The sequence below is a fragment of the Helianthus annuus genome, chromosome 15 (assembly GCF_002127325.2).
Source record: "Helianthus annuus cultivar XRQ/B chromosome 15, HanXRQr2.0-SUNRISE, whole genome shotgun sequence".
NCBI lineage: Eukaryota > Viridiplantae > Streptophyta > Magnoliopsida > Asterales > Asteraceae > Helianthus > Helianthus annuus.
In genome coordinates, this window is record NC_035447.2 from 134,349,039 (window position 1) to 134,360,153 (window position 11,115).

Sequence of the window (11,115 nt, forward strand, 5' to 3'; positions counted from 1 at the left end):
ATACGTGTATGTAGTGATATGTAAGATCTTGAATGTGTAAGCAGGGATGTAGGTGCGAATGCGAAGGTGTATATAGGTATGTATAAAGGTACGTATAAGTGTATGTATGTACGTAGAAACATAGGAAGGTGTGTATGTACATAGACGTGTATGTATGCATATAGGAATATATGCAGCCATGATTTAGATGTGTTAAGTAATAACGTTATTAACAGCGTGCCTTGAGAATGAAAAGCATTGCAGGTACATTATTGAAGCCTCATTTGGTAATGCATACGCGTATGGAATGTTTAAAGTTAGGAAGATAACGAAATGGGAAGCGTACGAGAATGAATCTAGTTTATATAATGCGTGCTAATGTATGAATGTATGTGTGGATGCAGGTTGTGTGAGTCACGGAGGATTACTGAAAAGTAAAGATCGAAGACCGAGTCTTAAGTTATATTGTACGGGAATGTTTGAATAAGTAATGTCATAAATATAATTTATATTTTTATTTGTAAATAAGTTCAAGGGGAGTATTCAGTGTAACAGTGTCACTTTAAAAATTTACTTCAAGTAAGTCAAGACGTTTAAAATGAAAGAAATTTTAAAGCTCCTTTTTCCGCTGCGTTATCTTTAAGGTTAAACGTGTTAGGGCGTAACAAGTTGGTATCAGAGCCCTGGTTTGAGAGAATCAAGTAACAGGAGGTAAATACTTGAACTCAAACCGGTGTGCTCTCGTGACCAAGAACCCGTACAATCTAAGACTCGATCGAGGCCTAAATGCAAAAGCGAATGTAAGTATGTATTAGATTATGTATTTGAAGGAAACTAATAGTATGTTATGTGCAAGGTAAGCTTAAGAGTTTGAAGAGGGTGATTCGTGAATGCAGGATAGGATGAACGCCAAGGCGGGCGAAGGTGCAACTAGGCAAATTAACCCCAGGTACACAATACTAATATGTATGAGTACCAATGTCAAAATAAAAAGGAAAGGGGTCTCCTTGGGAGGGTAATTATTAAACGAAAGACCATGATGTGGTCTTGGGGAAGTGTTAGAAATATGCACGAAACTGAAACCCATCTTTCGGGCGTAAGGCGATGATTACACGAAGGCACGAAACTAGTGTGTGGATTGCGCACCTGGCCAGTACGCAAGAAGCATATGACGTTCGTGAGACCGTGGCAATTATTGCAGGTATGCCCGGTAGAACTGGGTAGCAGGTGGGCGCTATGTTGTAGCGAATGCGAAATAGCAAATCCATTGCGGATTTGGTTATACTAACGAAGGTTATAAAAAGTTATGCGAGTCGACTGGTTCTAGCGAACAAGTCGAATAAGAATGAGCTACCATCCGTTTTGAACGGGTGATTTCGAATGCTCTAATGAATGTTAGAAGCTTAATCCGTTATACGGATTGAAAGAAGAAGTTATGATTAAAAGCGAAAAACCCAATTATTTGGGTAGTGGAATATGTATGCTTAACTCTCATTGAGAGTGTTTATGCCGAAACCCAATTATTTGGGTAATCGAATGTGTATGCTTAACTCTCATTGAGAGTGTTTATGCCGAAACCCAATTATTTGGGTAATCGAATGTGTATGCTTAACTCTCATTGAGAGTGTTTATGCCGAAACCCAATTATTTGGGTAATCGAATGTGTATGCTTAACTCTCATTGAGAGTGTTTATGCCGAACCCCATTTACTTGGGTAGTTGAATGTGTAAGGAAGAAGAAAACTCATATATGGATAGAACTAAAATGAAGTAATTATGATTCGACAACTAAGATGACTAACCTTAAAACCTAGTTGCTAAAGGCAAGTAAAACTTTAAGTTTTTGTTAAAACACATGTAAGGAAGAAAAGGTACGAATGATATGTTTGAAGCCGCTAGATGGATTCAAACATAGAAGGAATGAAGGGTATGGATGTTACATTTAAATCCGTGGGACGGATTTAAAACATGTACCTCGATACGTATATATATATAAAAATAACAAGAATGATATATTAAGAAATGGCCATGTATTGACCTGTTATGAATAGGTCTAACACACTAATGTCTTAAGAAGGAATTGATAAAGTATTGATGTATAAACGAGGTCATGTGATAAACATCATGTTTAAATAAAATCGAATGAAGTGTGTAAACCCCTAATTTTATAATGAGATTGGCAGAAATCATGATGCAATGAATCTACCGAGGACGGTGAAAGAATGCTCATGAATGGAAGTTCATGATACCAGATGGATAAGATCAACCCTGTTAAGATACGGATTCGTGAAGGAGCGAGTCAACTCGGGTTGTTACACGTTGGTCGGTGCCAAATTAGCAAGGTTAGTAAATGGTTTAACTTGTGGATGCTAACTAGAAAGTTACATATTGACTGATGTTCTATGTAAACTGGTGGTACTGAACTTGAACGATCATAACTGTGGGAATTATGATAGAATATACGAGACGGCGAGTATCGTTAAGAAATGCTAACCTTGATGCTCGGCTTGTTGGCCATGTTCATTTGAACAAGATCTTGTAGAAAAGATACGCATGGCATAATTGACAATAGTAACCACGGAAATAATGCTTAGTCCTCATGATAAGTACGGATAAAAGAAGTGTGATTTTAGTTGTAATAATAAGTCTTTGAGTGATTATAGCATGTGTACGATAATATATCGGCCCCTCCTATGAGCTTAAGGATGATCGGAAGTAACGATAGTAATGGAATGTTTGGGATGGCTCGTAGTGAACAAAATGAAAGATAGCATATGATGTATGAGTAGAATGAAATAAATCGATTTATTTCGATTAGCAAATATATGAATATAATATGCGTAAATAGGAAGTTAGAAACAAGCCATAGACTTGGGTTTGCACGATTAATAATTGTATACAATTGGAACAAATTCGATGAATGAAATGCTAGTGATAGTATGTACTAGAAACTAGCAATATAAAGTAAAAGACACTAATAAGAGCTCTGGACCAGACCCTGACCTCGTGTTATTATGAAGGCAAATTACTAATTTAAGAAGATAAGGACAATGTGTACCATCATGATTATTCATGATTAAGACTTTTGCAAAGACCCGAATGACTTAGGTTGTAACGTGCCCATTGAATAAGTACAATAGAAGGGTAAGAGTAAGAACGAGAAAGGTTTCGGGGACGAAACCTTCTTTAAGGGGGGTAGACTTGTAACACCCCAAATTTCGCAAGATATACTAAAATGCTTTAATCGTAATATTTAGCGAAAAGAAATGATAAGTATAGAATTCTACTATTAGTAAAGTTTTATAAACTATGGAAAGTATAAAACACATGTGCACATGAAGTTGACCAAGTTTGTATGTAAAATGAAATAAATTGCCATGTTATAAAAGATAAGGGGGTTAAAATGAAAAATGTATAAATAAAACACTTGACCAAAAGTTAGTCAGTGTTTGGTGATGGTGTGCGATCGAGAGAAAGGGCAGGGGAAGAACAAAAACCCTAATCAGCCTAAATTCTTCAAATTGAGGGAGGAATTCGGCTCAAAACTAATGCATGAACCAAGATTCTTGACCACCCAAGTGTTCTTCACACCAAGTAAGTCGAATTTTATGTTTTGATGATGTTTGACAAGATGGGTTATGATCAATTCGTAAATTGATATGAAATTAAGCAAGATTGTGAATTAGAATCACCAAATAGAACTTGTGTTGTGTGTGATTTTGAGTAATTTCATGGTTTGGAGCAAAACCCACTTGTTCAAGTAGTATGATGTTATGTGATGATCTTGTAGTTGTGAAATTTGTCTAAATATTATGAACTAATTAGTGTGTGATGCATGAATATAGGTTAGATTGAAGGATGGAATGAGATTAAAGAAATTCTTAGTGGTGATGATGAAGGAAGATAAGAAATAGGAATGAAAGCATGATTTAGTTGTACATTGTGCATCAAACGGTGTACGCACACCAAGTGTTTGATGAAATGCCTAGTGTAGGATAGTGTGGGAAATTTCATGCTAACTAATGAATGAATATGTGTTGAGTATGGTAATGATATAATTAATGATTGTTGAATATAAGAGACGCGTAGTAGAAGGAATTCATGAGAAGGTGTTGTTGATGATATCATTTGGGTGGAAATGTGCATTAGGAGCTTGTACCATATGCTTGAACGAGGAGGATGCACATCATGTATTGGATCAATTTCTTAAAGCTTCTTTAGTAATTAAATGGCGTAAATTGCATATAGCCTATCTAAACCCAAATTTTTATACAAAACCTTATACCTACTGTTATAAAATAATATTTTGGGATTTTTGGAGATTTTTATTTTTTTTAGGCTGAGCATAACTTAGTGTTCTAAGATTAATTCGGTTTATGCCGGTTTTGCCCTTTTAAGCCATAAAATGAGTTTTACAAATCATTTTGACCCCAAACCTTTTTCTACTGATTTGTTATGTTAAATAAATTATTTTGAGCCTGCTGGAATATTAAAAATATCAGCTTTTTACAGAAAACCCGGAAATGGCTCCAAATCGCCTTTTTAAGCGTTTTTAGCACATAAGTATGCACTAGAACCTTGTTAAGCATAAGGGGTTGAACTTACTGATGTAATTAGTAAAAATTTATATTTTGAACAGTAGGGAAATAAATTAATTCAGATTTCCAGTTTTGACCCTTTAGGCCTATGTGAAATTACCAAAATGCCCCTATGGAGCATAGAATGGTTATATGTTATAAATTTCACATATAATTAATATCCTACTGATATAACATGATAAAATGAGTATACTTACTGATTTATTCAGACCTGTAACTCAGATTAATATCTAAACTCTTTTACACCCTTTAAAATGACCAAAATGCCCTTATGAGGCATATTTTGGTTTAAAACCATTTGGGGCATAATGGAAGGTATCATTCTGATATCACAACATATTTTAGGCATATTAACTTCAGAAACATGTATAGGACTCTTATGGTTACTCGTTACGCACTTTACGCGTTCGGATCGGCTTATGTAACTAGTTTACCCATTTTAGCCGAAACAGGTCAAACCATATCTTTTCGGTCTCAAAATCCAGAATGTGATTATGTTATCCATATTAAACAAGCACGCAAGCTTGTTGGGTCAAAACCACATTCTAAAACGGTCTTCGCCTTATCGTGCGTTTAAAACCGTAATCCTTATATAAAACTAACCGGTCTAAGCTTAAGACCCGTTAGGATTCTAATAGGTTATTAAAACCTTAATTTCCAGATCTAGGAGCCCAGTAAAAGCTACGTGCACTCGCTGTATTTGAATTATACTTTGCTCAGGTAAATACGTTTAACTTATTTTCCCTATACGGGCTTGGGGTACGGTATAAAAAATATCGCTTGGTCGGGGAATTGACCCTAACCGGTCGGTGGTTAAGTATTGCCAAATTAACCCGTTTAAAAATGTTGTTTTGTTTGTTTAACGCCTTTGGGGGTTTAATGACCATGTCCCGGATATCCTTGGCATCATTCAAAGAATGGCCACGACCTTAGCACACGGATGTAGGCGTACACCCGTAGTGCATTTCAATAAAGTATAATCGTCGGTCGAGAGAAGTCTTGCGGCGGAGTTATATTAAGTGGTGTGTCTATTAATCTTTAACCCGGCACGACCCGGGCAACTGAACGCATAACAGACATGTAATTCTTTTACAAGATTATTAAGCAAATAATTATCCCAAGTTATAAAAAGTTTTATGCCATGGGCATTTAAATCAATTTTCAAACTCTTTTCAAAATGAGTCAGTTAAATTGTATTTACCAGTGTAAACTGGCGTATTTTCCAAAAAGGCTAAGTGCAGGTACTACGCGTAATAGGCTGGCCACTCCTTAGCATCCGTAGAAGTCTCGCAAGCTTAGGATGCATGAAGTCTGTTGAAATAAAGTTTCCTTTTTGTTTGGATCTGCCTGTGGATCTATTTCGACTATTTTGTGATATTTGGATATTACAATATTATTAAGTTGAAATAAATCTTTCTTTGCTTCCGCTGTGCATTTATATATTGTATGTTTGACTATGACGATATCAACTACGTCACGGAACCCCCACCGGTGACACGTGGAAAATAGGGGTGTGACAGTCGTGGTTTTTAAAATGTAATATTTAATAACTTATGTTTTAAAATAAGTCGAAATATCCAACAAATGAGTGCATCGTTCAACAAGATATAAATGGGCACCAACTTCCATCACCACTACGTTTAATATTCCGCTATGACGTTTTGGGGGTGTGACAGAAGTTGGTATCAGAGCCAATGGTTGTTAGCGAACTAGATGTTTTCGGGAGAAAACACTAGACTTCAACCGAAGAATTTTGAGATATGAAGTCCAAAATTCTCGAAGCCAAGATTTTTAAATGAAAATGGAAATTTTATCATGTATGAAAACCCTTACGTGTTTATATGCATACGTGATTTTCTGTTTATTTGGCCTTATGTGTTACCGTTCATTTTGATTACGCACTTACTTGTACTGTAACATCCGTCAAAATGGGTTTTCCAAAAATCCGACCCGTTTTTAAAAGTACGGATCCTAAACTTTAAACCTCGAAAATTTTCGCGAAAATAAATAACCGTCGAAAGATCTTTTTCTAACTTTTAATATAATTATTTATTTACTAGTTTAATAAATTAATTAAGGCTTTATTCTTTTTATAACAATAATCTAGTTAGTCTCGTTAAGTATTAAAGTTAGTACAAGTTAACCTAGTTAGTAAACCAAGTTAACTAAACCTAGTTAATCGAACCATAAATAAATGAACGCAACTAAAATATTCATGTAAAGTGATAAGTCGTTTACCCATTTTAGTAATATAATTATAACGTTTTCCAAATATGGGTTCCAAAGAAACCGAACCAGTTCAGACTTTCAAGGAGCACAAATTTTTTTATAATACTACCCACAACTCCAAATAGTTTACAAAATATCATATTATGATGATAATAAAATTTGTCTAGAATTTATCTAATATAATAATAGTTTAGGAAATATCATAATATAATAATAAAATTTGTCTAGAGTTGACAAACATGATTTTTTTTTACTTTCCTTGCCGCCCAAAACAACACAGCAAGCAACGGCTGTAAATATTCCTTTTCTTTTAGTTCTTTCCTTTTAATCGATGGAACCTTGACAATTTCGTTCCCTTTTCAACAACCTGATTAGTCGGGATTTATTTCCTAATTCCGTGTTTCCGTTTTTTTAGCCGAATCATGAACTTAGACTTTTTTATCACAAATGCAAATCAATCATAAGATCGTTGCCAAGTTTACGAGTCGTGCGAAACACTTTATAAACCGAACCATCATCACGGTTTTCACCCCACTCAATTCTGTTCGAACACCCTTTCACCCTATCTGTTTCGTTAACTCACTGGAGTAACCGCAAGTCGCCGGAGAAGAACCAAACGCGGCCGGAGTATTAAGTCCGAACTCGACTCGACCCACTGTGTTCGGTATACATTTCTTTTATCATTTGTTCCTCATTAATTTATGAAATATTAATTCACCTTCATCTTAAAAATCATCTATGCTAATGATCAATTGAAACTTTAAGTTTTTGAACTGTACGTATGGTTTTTTTATGAAGAAGATGACAAATGAAACTGTTAGTATATTTTTTTTATTATATTTCAATTAGAAAGTCTTTTTTTATTATTTAATGTTATTATATTTCTAATACAAATTAATAAATACATTTACTTTTATTTTTTTTTCAATTACATAAAGGTGAATGAACACAATTAATTTTTATTATAATTTTTGTTTAATTCTTTTAATTAAACTAAACAAGTAATGTTTTATATTAATTCTTTTATAACATAAACTATAAATGAGAATAGTTTACAAATTAGAATAATTAAAGATGAAATTAATGAGTGTAAACAATAAAAACTAGGAACTTTTTGCTTATAAATAATAACGAATTCGTTGTGGTATTTTAATATCTAGGATAAACATATCCAGTTCGTTCTCTTGGATTATTCCCCAATCTTTACTCGTGCGTTATTACGAGAAATCTTCATACGCAACCAACGTGAGTATACTCGATCCCATTTTCGTTTTAAACACATCTGGGTGCAACATGTATTCCATATTCAAATTACACAACACTTGAGTCTTGTTTTTAATCACACTCTATCCACATTTAAACATGAAACAATTTGATGCTTGTTAATCTCTTATGCTATGCAAGTTGAACGTGTTAATCTCAATGCCCTTGAGTCTTGGGGTATTGCGATGTTGAACGATATTTGAACGATATTAGAACGATATTTGAACGATGTTGAACGATGTTGAACGATGTTGAACGATATTGAACGATATTGAACGATATTGAATGGCAAAGTAGTAACATGTATCATTTTATTTATGTTGGATATGAGCACATTTAAACATTTTATTCTACTATGCTATGTATCAAACTTGTATACTCGCCAACGTTTTTGTTGATTGTTATTTTAATACATGTTGCAGGTTGATTGTTCAAGATTCAAGAAAACAAGTTAGGATGGCTTTAGAAACCCATTTTAGTAATTAATTAATGTTGAATTTATGTTTGGTATTTGAGACTTGTAATACTCTTCTAGTTTCAATAAAATGATTTAAATTCATATTGTCACATTTAGTGTTATGTTGTTTTGAGCAATTTGTTCGTCTCATCCCGATGTTTCCGCCATCGGTTGGGGTGTGACATGTACGGTTATATGTGTGTCACAGATGTCGCACGAACACGAGGTCATCGAGATCCACGACTCAGGTTACGAGCTAGATTTCGAGACTTCACCCAGACCTATGCTGCTAGAGACACCTATCACGGCTCCACAGATGGTTGGTACTACCGAGCTTACCTCATCTTTCCACATCGACCCTGCTGCTTTTGCCAGCCAAGTAGACCCCCGATACGCTTTCACTAGCAATGGGTGGATAGATGATGATGTACCTCTCTCAATCCATGAGACGGGACGATCATCTGGCATTGTACCAGTTATCGATGACGTGATCAGGGTGTCCCTACTTGTCACACCCCGACCACGTAAAACAACAAATCGTGGCGGAAACATCGGGGAGTGTTGTAACAGAATCATTGTTTCATATCACATGGAAATTTGAATTTTTGTTTTATTGATTAAAAGAGTTACAATGACTTAACAACAAAGAAGCATAACATAATTAACTAGTCGTGCATCCTTTATTGTCACTAAGGCCCGAGTCTGCCTAAGTGTATCTTGATCAATCCTATGCATCATTTCCTGAAACACATGTGAAAATAGGTACGTCAGCATAAAAATGTCTGTGAGATACATAGGTTTTATTGATTTAGGATTTATGACTTATAAGTTTAAAGAAGATGTTTAACAAAAGTTAGTCATGAACCTTGTAAAATGTTTTCTTTTATAAATCATATAAACAGTGACAAGAAATCAGATGATATAAAAGAAAGATGCACAGATAAACAAATGAACAAGCAAAATGAGTTTGTATAAAATGTGTTGATTGTAAAACAATGTTTCATGAAGATGTGATATAAGTGTAAAATGTATTATGTCTAACTTGAAATGGTTTAAGTAATGCTACAATATGTAATACCATAAAAGCACTTATATATAGGAAGTACCAGCGGCGTATCCACCATGAACTGGTACTCATTTCCCGTTACGTTTGGGGATTAATTAGTGAAATCCGTAACATCGTTAAAGCTGCGAGACCTCGCACTATTGACGATGATGTGGGATTAGCTAATACCCTAACTGATGAACTGGTACGTGCAAGAGAAGAAGATCGAAAGAAGGAATTGGCCCAAAAGATTACTCAAGGATTTCGTATGGGCAATAATAGCAATAAATTCAAGAAGAGAAGAACGAGGCAAGCTGCAAATCCGCCTTTTGCAGAAATTGCAGAAAGAATCACTTTGGAAGATGTAATGTGACCTGTAACCTGTAACTTTTGCAAAGCTATAGGACACCGGGAAGAAGAATGTAGAAGGAAAACAATAATTTGCTACAACTGTGGAGAACCTGGACATTTTCAAACAAAATGCCCTAAGTTAGCAAAACCAGCAGATAATAAAACTAAGACGGCCGATGGAGCTACCAAGAAGAATGCACGAGCATTCCAGTTGACTACTCAGGAAGCGGAACTCATTCCAGATGTGATAGCCGGTACATTCTTAGTTCATGACGTTTATGCAAAAGTATTATTTGACTCTGGTGCAAACCAAAGTTTTATCAATACTTCATTCTGCCAAGCTCTTAATTTACCCTTAACCACCCTTAGGCAGATTTTTACAGTCGAAACGGCAGATGGGAGTTCTGTTAACATAAATAAGGTATTGCAGGAAAGAAAGATAGAACTTTTAGGCCATAAGTTTTCTGCAAACCTGTTACCTATGAAATTAGCCGGATTCGATGTGGTATTAGGAATGGATTGGTTAATAGCCAACCATGCTCGAATCCTTTGTGATAAGAATTCCGTAGAAATCCGTACTCCCACAGGAGAGGTAATTTTAATTACAGAAGATAAACCTCGAAAGCCACTGAAATTCATTTTAGAAATGAAGTTGGCTAGTTATTCAAGAAAACAAGAAATGGTGTATATGATTTCTGTAATTATTAACACTAAAAGTAAGGAACTCCAGGACATCCCTATAGTCTCAGAATACCCAGATGTCTTTCCAGAAGAATTACCTGGGTTACTACCCGATAGAGAAGTAGAGTTTAGAATTCATCTAATTCCAGGTACTACACCAATAGCCAAGGCACCTTATCGATTAGCACCCACCGAAATGCTAGAATTGAAAAGGCAGTTAGATAAATTATTAAGCAAGGGATTTATACAACCTAGTTCATCTCCATGGGGAGCACCAGTGTTGTTTGTGAAAAAGAAAGATGGATCGATGAGAATGTGTATCGATTATAGTGAACTAAATAAAATAAAATTACAATTAAGAATCGACACCCATTACCTAGGATTGACGATCTTTTTGATCAACTTCAAGGCGCTAGGTATTTTTCTAAAACAGACTTAAGATCCGGATATCACCAGCTGAAAGTACAAGAAGAAGACATACCCAAAACTGCTTTCAGAACTAGGTATGGCCAT

At 35.1% G+C, this 11,115-nt stretch overlaps 1 long non-coding RNA gene across 1 annotated transcript; it reads left to right on the forward strand.

Annotated features, from left to right (window-relative positions):
• Positions 1-7,151: 7,151 nt before the first annotated feature.
• Positions 7,152-8,635, forward strand: LOC118487204. The gene is made up of 3 exons (XR_004880775.1): positions 7,152-7,469; positions 7,966-8,050; positions 8,491-8,635. It is a non-coding gene; the product is annotated as an uncharacterized LOC118487204 (long non-coding RNA).
• The last annotated feature ends 2,480 nt before the right edge of the window (positions 8,636-11,115 follow it).